At 31.5% G+C, this 15,546-nt stretch overlaps 2 long non-coding RNA genes across 8 annotated transcripts; one reads left to right on the forward strand and one right to left on the reverse strand.

The window, feature by feature from the left end:
• Nucleotides 1-4,496: 4,496 nt before the first annotated feature.
• Nucleotides 4,497-12,207, reverse strand: LOC148601000 (uncharacterized). Of its 7 annotated transcripts, none has more exons than XR_015917276.1 (4): nt 12,078-12,207; nt 6,000-6,108; nt 5,410-5,513; nt 4,497-4,824 (listed from the first exon to the last, which is right to left on the reverse strand). It is a non-coding gene; the product is annotated as an uncharacterized LOC148601000 (long non-coding RNA). The 7 variants fall into 7 exon arrangements; XR_015917280.1 differs by lacking the exon at nt 12,078-12,207 and adding an exon at nt 11,283-11,301; XR_015917278.1 differs by lacking the exon at nt 12,078-12,207 and adding an exon at nt 9,074-9,234.
• Nucleotides 12,185-15,129, forward strand: LOC148601001 (uncharacterized). Its single transcript, XR_015917281.1, has 3 exons — nt 12,185-12,324; nt 13,462-13,528; nt 14,625-15,129. It is a non-coding gene; the product is annotated as an uncharacterized LOC148601001 (long non-coding RNA).
• Nucleotides 15,130-15,546: the final 417 nt, after the last annotated feature.

Genomic DNA, 15,546 nt, shown 5'->3' on the forward strand with positions numbered 1-15,546 from the left:
TTGTTTCGTTTGGTTTATTATTTTTATTTCTGATAATTATTTTTATTGGGTTTTTTTTCATCTTTATTTTTTTCTTTTTCTTTTTTTTTCTTTTTTTTTTTGTTTTGGTTCATTTATTATTTTTTTCTTATTTTTTCATGTTTTACCTATTATTGGTAACATTTTTATTTATTTTACAAAAATGATGGTTTTTACTAACAACTTTACAAAGATTAAAGCGAGTTTAATAAATGATATTAAACATTCTTCGTCATCAATCGACGAGGCATGTGCAGCAGATTTTACTTGGGCATTACTTACATCATATTTATTTAAGCAATTATCATGTATTATACACGCTTGGCTTTGTGAAGTTGTAAAATCAAGTTAGTCTACAATGTTGACGATTCCAAAGTAGGTTGCACGAAGAAAAACCAAGATTTTTTTTTACTTCAATTCGACTACTTTTTATTTCAACGTTTCTTTATATTTTAAAGTGCTTGAATCTGCAAGAATCAGGCAAATTCGAAAAATGATGAATCATGCTCAGAAAAACACAGAAATGTGAAAATGAGGGCAACTAGTTTATGGTCTTTTAAATACGAATTGGCAGTCTGTTCGTCTTAGAAGTGTCACATGATGCAGTAAAGCCAGTTCAAAATAACATTAGAATGATACGGGAATAGTGACTGATGATGAAACTGCAAGGCATTTCATATCATTTATAATAAATATATCGAATTACTGACACTTTAAAAAGTAATAATGCATGCCACTTATGTCTTTCTGATTGTATTATGATTAGATTGCATAGAAAGATGTGTGTTTTTTCTACTATGATTCACTCACTACCTGATTCTTACTGAGAGTAGTACTTACTTAAACTATTAACATGCACCAATTTAATCATCGACTCTCTTTGCACGTGAAGGGATGAAAATAATTAATAATAAAATTGGCAACAAACGCGTGCAGCATGAAGTTTACTTGGGCTTCCATCACCCCTATGATTATTTCCATCCCTAAAATCATCGTGTAAACTGGAAGTCAATGCTTAAATCTTATCTTTGAAAGAACTTTAGATTGACAAAATTTGATCAGTGTTTAATTTTTAACCTCCTAAAGCGAAAATTATGAAGAGTTTTTATTTAATATGTTGAAACTTTATTTACTGTAAAATCTGGTTGCGTATTTAAAATGTCTTATCAAAAATAAAGTTGTTTTCTCTTTAATTATGACTGAACTTCTACCCAAATCAGAGTTTTTCGAATCTGCCATTGCTTTTGAAAGTCTTTACACCTCAGACACACTTAGTGTTATATGCCCTGTTTTTTTTTCGTATCCTGTACAGCAGTGTCTATAAACTAGTGGAATGATACATAAGAAGGCAGGAAGCGATTATAGGTCTGCGGGGTAGATTGAATCTTTTATACTACAAATCTGTACGTATATTCTGGTAAATGATTGGTGTATGGCCCACAGTAAGGTCCGCCCAACCGCCGTGTCCATATTGAAGCATGTCTTACAGTTGTATCTGAGTCGCCTCTAGGCAAGGCAAATGAAGGAATTTACCTTTCAGTGTAGGAATAGTTTGAACTCTTGTGTATACAATAAAAACCTAGGTTTAACCAAAATCTATGTCATATATTCTGAATATATAGTCTGAATATTCTATTACTGATGTCAATGCCGGTGGTTTTTATAATGCAGTCTGTTCATTGTATTGTATGGATTTATTTCATGGTGAATTGGCTGTCATAAGGAAATCCCTGAATATACAGTTTTCGTTTCAACACTACTCTTTACTTTCGGCGATGTTCAAGCATGAGATCGGCCAATTCTTTCATGATTAAACAGACACCAAAGCGAATACACTTTATGCAGATATCATGTTTGAACCTTAAAAAAAGAAACAAGTTGAACACGCACAGAAAAAAAACCGTATCATTACCATATGTAAAGGTATAGTCATAAACTGAAAACATCCAGCAGAACAAAAATAAACATATAACAAGAGAAATTTGAAAAAAGAATCTAACATAGAATGCAATGCTAAATCATACGAAAATCATTGTCCCAGTCTGCACAGCATCATTGCCCCAGACTGCACAGCAAATGACGGCAAAATTAAGCTTTCATCAAAGCGCACGACCAAAGGACATCTTTTGTCAACTTTGTAGTAGAAACAGTCATGTTGAAGACCTACTAGTTTTTTTTTTATTTGGCAGGTTAGACCAAATGACAGAAAATAAAGGATTTCTAAACTAGATTTTGAGCAGTATTTACTTAAATTTTTAAGTCAAATATTTTAGCTATTACTCAAACTTTACCTTTTTCGACAATCGTTCGTTTACCCTGTGGGGTTACTTGACAAAACTTTAAAGGTTTTTTTATCTAAGTAGCAGTTTTTTATTTAAAAAAAAGATAGACAAAATATTATTCATTCTTGTCAAAAACACAGCGCGAATTTATTTCCATTTTTTTGTCAGAAACAGTTACAGGCTACATAACCAGTTTTAATTTGCAATTGGGTTGTTACCCTTACATGATAGAAATTATATATATATAGAGTATGTATGAATTTGCCACTTTGCAAGAGTTACCGTTCTTGATTTTAGCTAGAGATGAATTATAGTTTTCTCAAAAACAAAAGATCTGAAAACAGAAAGGACTATCATGGTTATGTAAAGATAAAGCATATGTAGAGGCCGAAAATAGCATTGTTTGGTGGGTTTTCTACAGCGTGAATTACCTCTGCCATAGGCAGTGTCTGAATTTTATATAGATTGCTACTTAAAAAAAAACTGATGTCCAGGAGTGTGAATAAGATAATTATAGGACGTTCTTGTTGTATCAAAATTTAATTTTGCAAAAGGTTGTTCCCATTTGGTTTATGAACATGTATGGGATCGACGAAACTCCAAACAGCGCCTCTCTTGCTAGAGTGGGATCGTAAGAAGCTGTTTGTCTATCATTATATTTGAGAGCTTCGCTGGCACAAAAGTTAATGCAATTTTTTTCCTATTGTTTCGTGTCCCTTTCAATGATTACATAATATCATCAAATATGTTGGTGTTATATTTTCGTTAGAAACACAAGACAATTTAAATTTGCAAAACACTGAATTGCAAATCTTGCGCCGCTTTTTCTTCAACCTACCATGTCATGTGAGTAACCATTGGATGCAGATTCGCATGGGATTTAATGAAATGCATTTTATTTTACAATTTTTGATAAAATAAACTTATAGTTTCAATTTAAAAATCATGGGATTTTTTTATCCCATGGGATTCTTCATTATCCCATGGGATTTCATGAAATCCCATGGGATTTTCATAGAATCCCATGGGATTTTTTTGTGTCCCATGGGATTTCCTTTCTCCCATGGGATTTTTTTTCTCCCATGGGATTATTTTTGTCCCATGGGATTTTTTTTGTCCCATAGGATTTTTTGTATGTAAATCAATACAGTTAGAAACATATAAAAATGGGTACATGTGTATGAAGAGGTATTATGATAAGATACCAGAAAGTACAAATGTGTGTGTAGATTGAATAAAGCTATAGAATTTAAATAATTTTACATCTCTATTATTTATAAGCACGTAATAACCAATGCATTCTCACATTTAGTAAGTATATTTATTACTTTATTAAATTTTATAAGGAATATGCATGTTTTTATGTATTTAATTATTCAACTTAAAAAAGAATTGAAGCTAAATTATCTTGATAAGTGTTATTTCTTGAACATGCTTTATAACAAAATATAGTTCTTTTTTTTTTGCATTGCAAAAGTACTGATATTGTTGATAAACTACAAAAAGGTTAGTCTTTCATCACAATTCATAACCATATCCACATTCAACACAAAAGTATCTGTATTTTTTGGCATTTTATGTCCATTCTTAAACAAAAAGTGTTAAAATGCAAAATCAACTTTATTTAATACACCCCCTTTAGTGTAAAAATTGGGTTGATTTTGTGCAAAATTTTGGCAAAAATGAGCAAATTAACGCCTAAACCTTCTTTCATAATTTCCAAGGATATGAAATAGATGCCCATGCAATTTGACAGGAATTAAATGTCTGAATCAAAGTCTAACTCATTTTGAACCTTAAATCATGGGCAAGAACCACCGTTCATATAAACTATTCCAATCTGGCTAACATAGACATCATAAAAACACCTAATATTGTCATGAATGTAAACAGATATAAAATTACTTAAACAGAAAATGAATGCTTGATACACATTACAGCACATAAAATCATAGTAAGGTACAATAATGTATGTTCTAAGTTTTTCCTGAATCGGCAGACATTTATTAATGATTATTTAAAAAAATTAAAACCTTTTTTGCAATGGTGGGGTTTTGAAAAAAATGAATTGATTTCTTCTGATGAATAAACGTGTAACTACATTCCTATTTAAAAATTTACATGTTTGTTGCTTATGTCTAAATCCCCACAGTTTCCTCCAACTTCACCCTTCTGTGAATGAGGCTGATACATCTAAACTATTTTTTGAATGTCAACACTTTAGCTTCAGTGGAAATAGTATTAGCAGTCACAAGTACATGTATGTACATGTATCATATTTAGGTAGCAATGATGATTTCTTTACAACTGTACTCCAGTATCACCAAAAGAAGATTCTCAATTTCTCATTTGATGGTAATAATAGTAAAAGCTCATGTTATGTACTGCACACTTTGTAGTGATGATCTGATCATGATAGTGTTGCTCTTAAATATAATGTGAAAATCCTCCTAAAATTTTGCAGGAATTTCTTGCTGTATACCAGTAGCTATTCTGACCATAGAATCCCAACCAATAATGATACCTAAAAAATAGTTAAGAACTAAACATGTCATAGTATTGGGTAGATTTTTAATTTAAAAAAATGCAAACAAAGCACAAAAATGTGATGTCAAGGTCAATGGTAATTAACCCTAGAGCATGTAGAAGGCTATACATCTTAAAAATGCTTAACAACATGCCAATTATCAAAAACCTACCTTGAAAGATAATAAAGTAACAACCTAATGTAACAACCTAATGTACACATGATTTGTGTTACTGGCTGAATAATTACTATGAGGGTGATTGGTCAGTTTCAGCAGGCAACAACCACCCCCTCACTTTTCAAAGCCATGCAAAGCATAATCTGTGGGTCTTCAACTCTTAAAGGTTTCTTACAAATATTAATAACTTATTAATGTATTCTGATTTATATGGAACTCATTCATGTATAAAGACAGAACTTAATGTGCTAAGTTGAAAAACTAACTACAAGTAATATGCTTCTTGTGCTCAATTAACTAACAGAGTGCACAACATTAATAACAATTTGAAGTAAACTGATTACCTAAAAAAAAACATCAAAATCATGTACAAGTAATGCTTTACCATGCATATATAGGAATACCTGTAATTACAAGTTATCATATGTTGCTCTCACTACAGGATCCAAAACCCAATCCATCAGGTTGGTCAATGTATTAATAGTCATCTGGTATTATCAGGTTGTCCCTACAATATACAAAGCTAAAAGTACTGCATTGAATCTCTACTGATGCATTTCTTCACATATTTTTTTTTTAAATACCTTGAGTGGTTTTGGAGGAGCTGTGCTAACAAGGTTTTCACATTAAAAACCAATCAGTTTAATTATCTCCCTTTATGGGTCTAGTGAATATATTATATCTTTACATAAAGCCTAACTTTCCAATTTTAATAATATAAAAAATTAGATGACATTCAAACAGTATGCGTGAAAGTTTCTGATAGTCTGTTAAACGAAAAAACAAAATCAAACATCTCCACTACTATTTTACGAGTTTAAGTGTGCTTTCTATTAAAATGTGCGTCATGAAAGCTTCCTGTGTATTCAAAGCAAAACTGTTTCAGCCTATTTACAATGTCATCAAGATTATGTTAAAAAATGCAAACCTGTGGATGAAAAAAATTTGTTTAATTATTTAATAATCACTGAGTATTGCATGTATAAGTACTTACTGCTACAGTAAATGTGTCAAATGATAATCGCCCTTTTTAATTGGTCAATATTCTTCTCTAAGAAATGTGTAAGTGTCTCTCTTTTAAATACAAGTCTTCACTTAAAGTTCTGAAAAAATAAAAATACAGCTAGACAAATTTAGTTGTACAAGTATTAAAATGCCAGCCACATGTGTAAAGATGGAGTTCAATATGGTTCTGTTGAAAATTTTCTGTTGGTATTGAACCCTCCCCCTCCAAAAAAAAAACAAAAAACAAAAAACAAATGCCAATCAACATATTTCAATCTTTGCACACAGCATATCTTATTTTAAGTTCTATTTAAGAACTTTTAAGAACTAACATGTATTAGGAACACATACTAAGCAACAAATCCAGTTAAAACTTTTTGCAGGATTGTCAGGTAGTGCCTGTTTTGTACTATAAGTAAACAAATTATAAGTCTATTCTACTGACTGAAAACTTGTGACTTGTTCTTGTAATTAATGTTCAAATGAGGTTGAATTGATTACAAATACTTTAATTCTTCTTTGACAGATAAGTAGCTATATGCTGGGCAGATCCAGAAATTTGTAAAATGGGCTGGGTGTTCATTTTTTCACTAAATAAGTATAGCTGAAAAAACTCCCCATTACTTAACAAGACATATTTTTAAGTAGAAATATTGATTTTGCTTGCTGGTTAAATATAAATAAAAATATTGCCATTGTGAAGCAAAAATTTTCATCCAGGTCGCCCTCCCCCCTCTTTGTAATGTCCATTATTATTTTTATAAGTCTTGCAAAGATGGTACATATACAGTAAAGCTCACGATGCTCGCTGATTTAGGAAATGCCTACTCCATATTATAAACTTGGTAAGGAGTGACCAGTCCCTGTAATATAAATTCCCTGACCACGGTAACTTAATCATTAAATATTACAATTACAGTGAAAAAAAAAGGATTCTTCAGATACAATAAATATTCCCCCTTCAAATAAAATACTTTAAAAAAAATTCTAATTTTATAATGGGTAAACACCGCACGAGAATTCAGCTGTAGTTCCCAACCTGTGACTGTGGAAGGAGGAAACTGTTTCAGGAGCAGAGTAGTCAGAGCAAATCATGAAGATTTTCTGGAGCAGTACAACTCCTAACTTACTGTAGTCGGAACTTGACGTATGCATTCATTGCTGTACTGAATTCGTTAGTTTCTGAACGACTGCAGCATCAACACTTATCTCGCTGCTGGGACGAGGTCATAGCGGGGAATGAACCGTATACAAAAGCGTCTTCTGTCATGCGTGATTTTTGTAATGTAAATTAAAGCGTGGACTGTAAAATCATTGGTGACAGTTACACGCATAGACCTGTAATTAATTATAACTCCCTGTTACATGTACGGTTTTAATTCGCTAGTAAAATTATAAAAACCTTATATAAATTAAAAGAAAAAAAAACTCATTCACTAGTAAGCAGATCCTTTCAGTAAATATAATTATATACAAGGACTTTTATAATAGCCTATCAAAATCTTTGGCTGTTATATTCAAAAAAGAAGTAATAAAAATGATATAATTGGATTAACGTGGATAATTTCATGCAAAATTTTGGTGAAAATAAGGAAATATTATACTATGACACACACCTTTTTTTCTAGACCCCCACCCCTTTTAGAACCCACTTTCAAAATCTCGGTTAAGTTTACGTACGACACTACACAGGCCAGGTGACGAATAGAATCGCCCTGAGGTAATTTTTAAAAAAATAATTGTTTTATGGCTCAGACAGAACAGGTGAGTCAACAGGTGACAGGATTTACCTGTCCAATATTGCAGTAGAAGATGTTCGTTCCCTTACAGTTCTGATCATCCGTGTGTATATAGTGTACAAAAGTGCGTTCCTGTTATATACAAGAAGCTTTTACAGATAAGATGATGACAAAGGTATACTAGTATATTCCAACATCACAGTAAAAATCCTTAATTGTATAATTTCAAAATCGCCTACATACATGTAGGGAAATTGAAGTTCTAAAGTCTGTCATACCTCTGGTTATAGCTACAATTTATATGATATGCATTAAACTGTATTGTACATACGTGTAATAAGATTCACCCATTCAACTTTTCGAAACACTATACGGTAGAATCTGTCCAATATTGCAGTAGATGTTCGTACACTTACAGTTCTGATCATCCGTGTGTACATAGTGTACAAAAGTGCGTTCCTGTTATATACAAGCAGCTTTTACAGATGAGATGATGACAAAGGTATACTAGTATATTCCAACATTACAGTAAAAATCCTTAATTGTATAATTTCAAAATTGCCTACATACAAGTAGGGAAACTGGTTAAAGCTACAATTTATATGATATGCATTAAACTGTATTGTACATACGTGTAATAAGATTCACCCATTCAACTTTTCGAAACACTATACGGTAGAATCTGTCCAATATTGCAGTAGATGTTCGTACACTTACAGTTCTGATCATCCGTGTGTACATAGTGTACAAAAGTGCGTTCCTGTTATATACAAGCAGCTTTTACAGATGAGATGATGACAAAGGTATACTAGTATATTCCAACATTACAGTAAAAATCCTTAATTGTATAATTTCAAAATTGCCTACATACAAGTAGGGAAACTGGTTAAAGCTACAATTTATATGATATGCATTAAACTGTATTGTACATACGTGTAATAAGATTCACCCATTCTACTTTTCGAAACACTATACGGTGGATTCTATATGTACAATCTATACCTTGTGTACACTGAACATACTATTTTGTACAGTTCATATTGGTTACCAAGTGTCTACACGTTGAATTTCAATGAAAGTGTACATTGCGCGTTTTTCGATTCAACGTTTGCGCCAATTGGATAAAAAACTAGTTTAATTGTCCCAACATATTTCCCCGTGGTTAAATTGCGCTTAAAAAGACTGGCACTAATTGTATCAGTCTACCTGTAAAAGGCAGTGATATCAAATATTTCATAAAAATATGAAAATAAAATAGAAGTTAGGAATATATATATATCCAAAAAATGCCAAAAAGATGTAATCTACACCTAAATAGATCTACCTTGTATTGGATCTAGTATTGAAAAATCTTTTAAATGGACATTAACTCCGCCCGGATAACTTGCCGGTCCCAAGTCTGGATGTCCCTATCATATGTAAAATCAATTTCAATTCTTCCCATGCGCGGTTGAGCCACGGTGCTTCACACGTCATACAATAAGGACACAACCAATGTCATGCCAAAAACTTTTTTAAAATATTGGAGAGTTCTTCGTGATTTCATCACTTACCTATGATTTGGATTTGGTTGGCAAAAAATCCCAACATGGCATGGGGCATCAACTTTATATCATCATAACGTTTTCGTTTTTTATGGTAATTGACAAATTCTTTTGGTTCTCTACACTGTCAATAATACTCTTTTTATCCACGGAATTTTAAAATAAATATTCAGTAATTAGACTGTGTGAGCATAAAAAATTTAAAATAATTTTTAATGATAATAGAGGTTTACATATAAATATCATTTCAAATTTATTTTTAAGTAAAAGAGTAATAAATTTACACATAAAATATGAATTATTTTATCTAACTGAAACATTTTACAGAACTAAAAATGGATGTAGAATAACAAAGTTATAAAGTTTTGAAAATTGGGATTCTAATCATGAATTTGCTAATTGTTTATTTCGTTGTTTATTTGCCAACCAATTTGACACTTAATGATATGAAAATTAGTGAATATGACATCACTAATGAGATTGGCGAACTCTCCTATAGTGGTCCAATTCCTATTTAAAGACTCCATGAGCGAATCAATGAAATACCAAAAAAATGTCATCCTTAAAGATCTGCGATTAAAAGACCAGTTTCAACAAACATGGAGATCCGACGTAGAAAACTCGCATAAATGCTTTTGTTATAAATTGATTAAAGAAAAATTTGAATTCGAAAACTATTTAGATATTTTACACGAAAAGGATGCTATTACTCTTTGTAGATTCAGAGTAGGCAACCATAGACTACCAAGCGAAACAGCAACTTGGCAAAACTTTGGTAACTCAAGTTTATGTACCTAATGTAATAATGGAGAACATGGAGATGAGTTCCATGTCATTTTCCAATGTCTTCATTTTTCGGACACGAGGAAGCAATTTTTAAACAAAAGATATTTAGAGCGAGTGAATGTTCTGAAATTTAAAGATCTGTTTCAGACAAAAAACAAGCATGAATTACGAAACCTATGTAATTTTGTTAAACTCATCGAAATTGATTTTAAAAATGTTTCTCAAGGTTAGTCCTCTACAATGCCACTATCTGAAATTTGTCAAAATGTGTTAAAATGTTATTTACTTAATCTTTTTTTTCTGTTATCTTATTATAGTTTCCACAATTGTCATGCGCTGAATATTTATGTATTAACTGTATTGTCTTCTCTGTACTGTAATGGTGTTTAGAGAATAAAAGAATCTAATGACAAGAATATCATAACATTATATCCCTTACGAATAAGCCTATTCAACGGTTTAGTTTACTTATTGGGCGAGTATCGAGCTTTCCGTGCTATGTGTAGAATAATACCGTAAAACAAAGGGTGAGAGACAAACATGAATATTTGTCCATAACAAATGAATGGTTATTAACAAAGTTATCGAAGTGATAAACTCTATATAAGAGTCAAAATGAAAAGTCTGCATAAAATTTAAATGGTATTATCAAAGTACAACCGGAAAGTTTGCAACCATTGCAATGGTCATCGTCACTCGGTACAGGCATTTCCTTTGGACATTGAGAATTAAACCAGGTTTTATGGCGGCTGTCCTTGGTCCCCTTATAAATTGATTTTTTTAATGTGACATTTGTGCATAAGAAATAATCAAACAAATAGTTGCTTCACATATTTTCGATAAAAGTGAATAGAATATATCATTTTCATAATTTTCTTGGTTAAATTTAGGGTCCTATGTCAGCTCCTATTTTGTAAATATCTTGATCTGCCACACGAAACACGTGCGAAGCCATATTACGGGATGTATTTATTACCTAGATTATAAGTGCCCCCAGCTAAACCGACCACTTCCTGTATATTGTACTTAATTAACAGTAAAACGGAATATCGAGCTGTTAATACCTGTAGTAATTTTCTCGTAATAAACGAAAATTTGAGTTTTACGTATACATTTTGACTGCAGATTTTGATTTTTAAAATTCATTGTAAAGATCAATTCAAATTAATATCTGTATAAGTTAAGTAAGGCAATCATGCTCACCAGTACAATGTTACAACAAACAACAGTACATATCCCAGTATTCTAACACCTGAACAGAAGTTAATATACGTTACAAATGCAAATACACAATCATAATTAAAGTAATTAAGTTAAGACTGTAAATACATGGACAAGGAACCTACATAAATTACGCATCACCTTGAAATTTCCAGTGGTTTTGAAATATATGCATGTACTATATTTTGAAAGAGGAGGGGCTTCTAAAATAATTAGGCTAGACATACTGGCGTCACAACTCGATACAAAATGAAATTCATCCTCGACACTTTTCATTGTGCACAAAGCACACTATCTATTTGACATCTCTATACCATAGTAACCCCCAGTTTCAACAAACAAGGAATGTGATGATTATCTTAGTTTACATCTAGTAAGGCATTTTTTTGTAATAAGTCCGTTTTGTTAAATATTTTTGCAGACTTGGTACAAATTTGTACAAATAACACTTAGGAGAGCCCTGAAAGGTTCCGTTTAGATCAAATGTTAAGTACCAGTCAACATAAAATTCAGACACTGCTAATGGAAAAGTGATTCATGTTGGATAAAAAGTAATTCACGGTGAAGAAAACCTACCAAACAAACGATGCTTCTGTGCAAATTTCATTTACAATCTACATTTTTGTACATACTTTTTCTCTATTTAGCGCAACAAACAAATAAAAAACTAAGATTATGTGATCAGTAACTGTTTCTAAACAAGAAATAAAATTAAATTGGGTTGGTTTTTGACGTGCTGTCTGATTTTTAGAAAGCCTGATAAAAAAAAGTACTTACGATTAAAATACTAGGAGTGTGAAATGTGATGCACGATAGAACGTTTCCATGTGTTGTTACCTTTTGGTCCGTGGTCAAATCATAACTTGTCACATTACACCATAATTCGTTTCTTTCCCCTGTATTTCCAAACTCATTGAGAAACTCTTCGCATGAGAATAAGCACGCGAGAATAAGGATTTTCACTGCTTTCAAAATGTTGGATGCAATTAATATTTTAAACTCGTTCTTTCCAAAATAGAAACAGGTTAGTATCATTTATTCCCGAGTATTCGATATTGTCGTTTACTAAACGGAAATGAACGCGAGTTGAAGGATCACTCACTGACTCAGTCATAACCATTTTACTGCTACAAGTGGGGCTGCATGTACTGGACAACAACAGCACGTCTCACTTCCAGATAATGTTTACTAAAACCATGTAAACACGATGGCTTTTTAAAGGGTATGGTCTGGATTAGACCCCCCTTTTTTGTTGGATTTTTTTTTCAATATTTTGCCATTTTTTTGGGAAAATGTGGCAGAGTCAAACTTTATAGTTTTCATATTTTAAGCAATGATTTTTATTTATGTACTGCAATGGTAATTCTTCTACAATTGATGGAATAAATATGGACTGAAAAATGTGACTAAAACAGTATAAGCAATGACCATTTTTGAATGCTGGAATAATACATTTTGTATATGTTCCATAAGTTTATCTGTGCATGCAGTAAGACAAACTAGATAGATGTAGGTACTGTCTCACATAAGGTACAGTACAAATGTTTTTTTTTTGTTAAAATGTAGATATGGATAGTTATGGGTACAAATGTAACATGTTTATGTTGTTAATCTTCTGTTTTAACAATTCAGAAAGGCTTTAAATTTGAAATTAACAATATAGATATGATCATTTGAAACCATAATAGATTCAGTGCTTTTAGACCCAAATGTAGTACAGAGTTTTGATTTTAGCATTTTAAATATAAAAATACTAGTTTAGTTTTTCAACCTGTCCATCACACACTGAAGATTGGATGCAAGTTTTCATAAGTGGGAATTGGGGTGTAAGATTTCTTGTGTTTGAAGAGAAATTGTTTTACGATTTGGAAATTGTATATATATGGCATATAAGTTGTACTGATTTCATTTTTTCTTCTCATGGAATTTCATCAGTGGACTTAGTACTGTCATATTTTAAAAAATTGGAAATTTTTTTGGCACCACTTTTTGCTCTTATTTCTGAACATTGATTAAAAAAAAATTGGTGACAGAATTTTGGAAGCCAGTGCAGCCCCTGTTTCAGTTACATGTTTATAACTCCATTTTACTGTCTATATACAGAATCTGAAAGTTATCTAATTTTGAATTAATGCATAATAAGTATAATTTTGTTTTGAAGGTGCTCTATGTTGCTCAAGAGAGATTAGAGGATGCATGAAAGGATTCTTAGTAATGACTCGTAAAAGGTGAGTGACATATAAAGAACTTAATTAAATTAAGAAAATTAAGTATTAAACCAACTATGTCTGAGGCAAGATAAACAAGCTCTAGCTAGATGTTAAGTTCTGGTAAAAATCACTATTACTTGCTATCAGGAGATATCTCTTTTTGTATACAGATGCTTTTGTTATATGATTAAGCCAAAAACAAATATCTTTATTGTGTGAATATTCAATTGCAAATAGAGTTTGTCAAGTCCTATTCTAAAATTGTAGTTGAACTGGACCATTATTATTTAAGCTCTTATCTTTGCACCACTAACATACCTTGTGTTTCAAAGGTAATCAAGGGAACCAATGTAATAGCGGCAATCAAAGGAATGTAATTCAGAGACAAAGACCAGACATGGAAAACAGACATACACAACAAAGAACATAAAGTAACTAAAATTACACACACAAAGTAACAAAAGCAAATGAGCAACTCAGACTATACTAAACTTGTTACATTTTTTGAAAGTTCAACGACAGCTTTCTCCACAATCTCTTAATTAATTTTGATTAAACTTACCCCCAGCATGTTGGACTTAACATTGAATGTTACTTATGTGCATTACAAGATAACTGCTTTAAGGATGCTTGCAATGAAAATTAATTCAACTAAATTCAGAGGTACCATATGTATTATCATGCAGATTTGTTTTTCACCATTTCAAGAACCAGCCACCTGCTTGCCTCTATGGTGAACGACTAATTCAGTATATGCAAACTTGATAGCTTATCATATCAGGTATACACTGTTCTCCAGAATTTTTGTACTCCTGCTTTTTGAGACGGGACATATTATGGCATACTGGTGTCCGTCCATCTGTTCTTCATACTTTGCACAATAAATCAAAAGTGCTGCCACGAACTTACATAGAAAGCACTTTATCTGTGTGTCTGTTTGTCTGTTCATGTTATCTTTTAGATGTCTGATTGCAAGTAATTTCAGCTGTTGATATTAGAAATGAACATATATCAAGTAAGAAAAAATAAGATCACTTTGATTACAAATAAAATGGTATTGTAAAATATTTTATATATTTTGTTTGCATAAAGATTTTTACTTGTTTTATTCTAGAGACGAGAAATGAAGCATGTTTCATGGGTTGAAGCTGACCAAGAAGAAAAAGAAGTGCCAAAAAGCTGATTATGGACCTGAATTTAGACTTCCATTAGAATTTTTATAGTTTATTTAAATACTAAGATAAAAGTACTGCTCATACAGCATTCTAAGTTTATATTCTTAAACAGCATATTTATAGTCAGAGTGTCTTTGAATATTTTTTTCTATTCCGTTGTTTTACATTTGTGGTTGATAAGTGAATTTTCAAAGTGATTTCATTTCAAAGCTATAAAAGATTAAAAATTTCAAAAACATCCCAAAACAATACAAAAAACCTCTCTCTTTTAGTCATACAGCTTTTTATTCATACTGCACAGAAGAAAAATGCACTAAGTGAATATGTAAGGCATACACTCTCTATGACTATCATTGTATTTTAACACAAGATATCCCATGGGAGAAAAAAAATCCCATGGGAGAAAAAAAATCCCATGGGATTCTATGAAAATCCCATGGGATTTCATGAAATCCCATGGGATATTGAAAAATCCCATGGGATAAAAAAAATCCCATGAATTTTAAATTGTAACTACAAATTTATTTTAGTAAATATTGTAAAACAAAATGCATTTCATTAAATCCCATGCAAATCTGCATCCAATGATTACTCACATGACATGGTAGGTTGAAGAAAAAGCGGCGCAAGATTTGCAATTCAGTGTTTTGCAAATTTAAATTGTCTTGTGTTTAGACCAAATTTTATCAACGTTTTACTTCTAGGTAAAATGTGACTACTTTAAGATTGAGGCATACTTCTGTTTAATACCTTGTGTATATAACAACCAAAATATTCCATGAAGCTGTCAGGCGCAAAAAGAAAATGCGTACTTTTTATCATGAACTTTTTTTCATATACATGTATATAATGTACAAGATA

The sequence above is a fragment of the Perna viridis genome, chromosome 12, assembly GCF_037379345.1.
Source record: "Perna viridis isolate PV_CMFRI_1.1 ecotype Kerala chromosome 12, ASM3737934v1, whole genome shotgun sequence".
Classification (NCBI taxonomy): domain Eukaryota; kingdom Metazoa; phylum Mollusca; class Bivalvia; order Mytilida; family Mytilidae; genus Perna; species Perna viridis.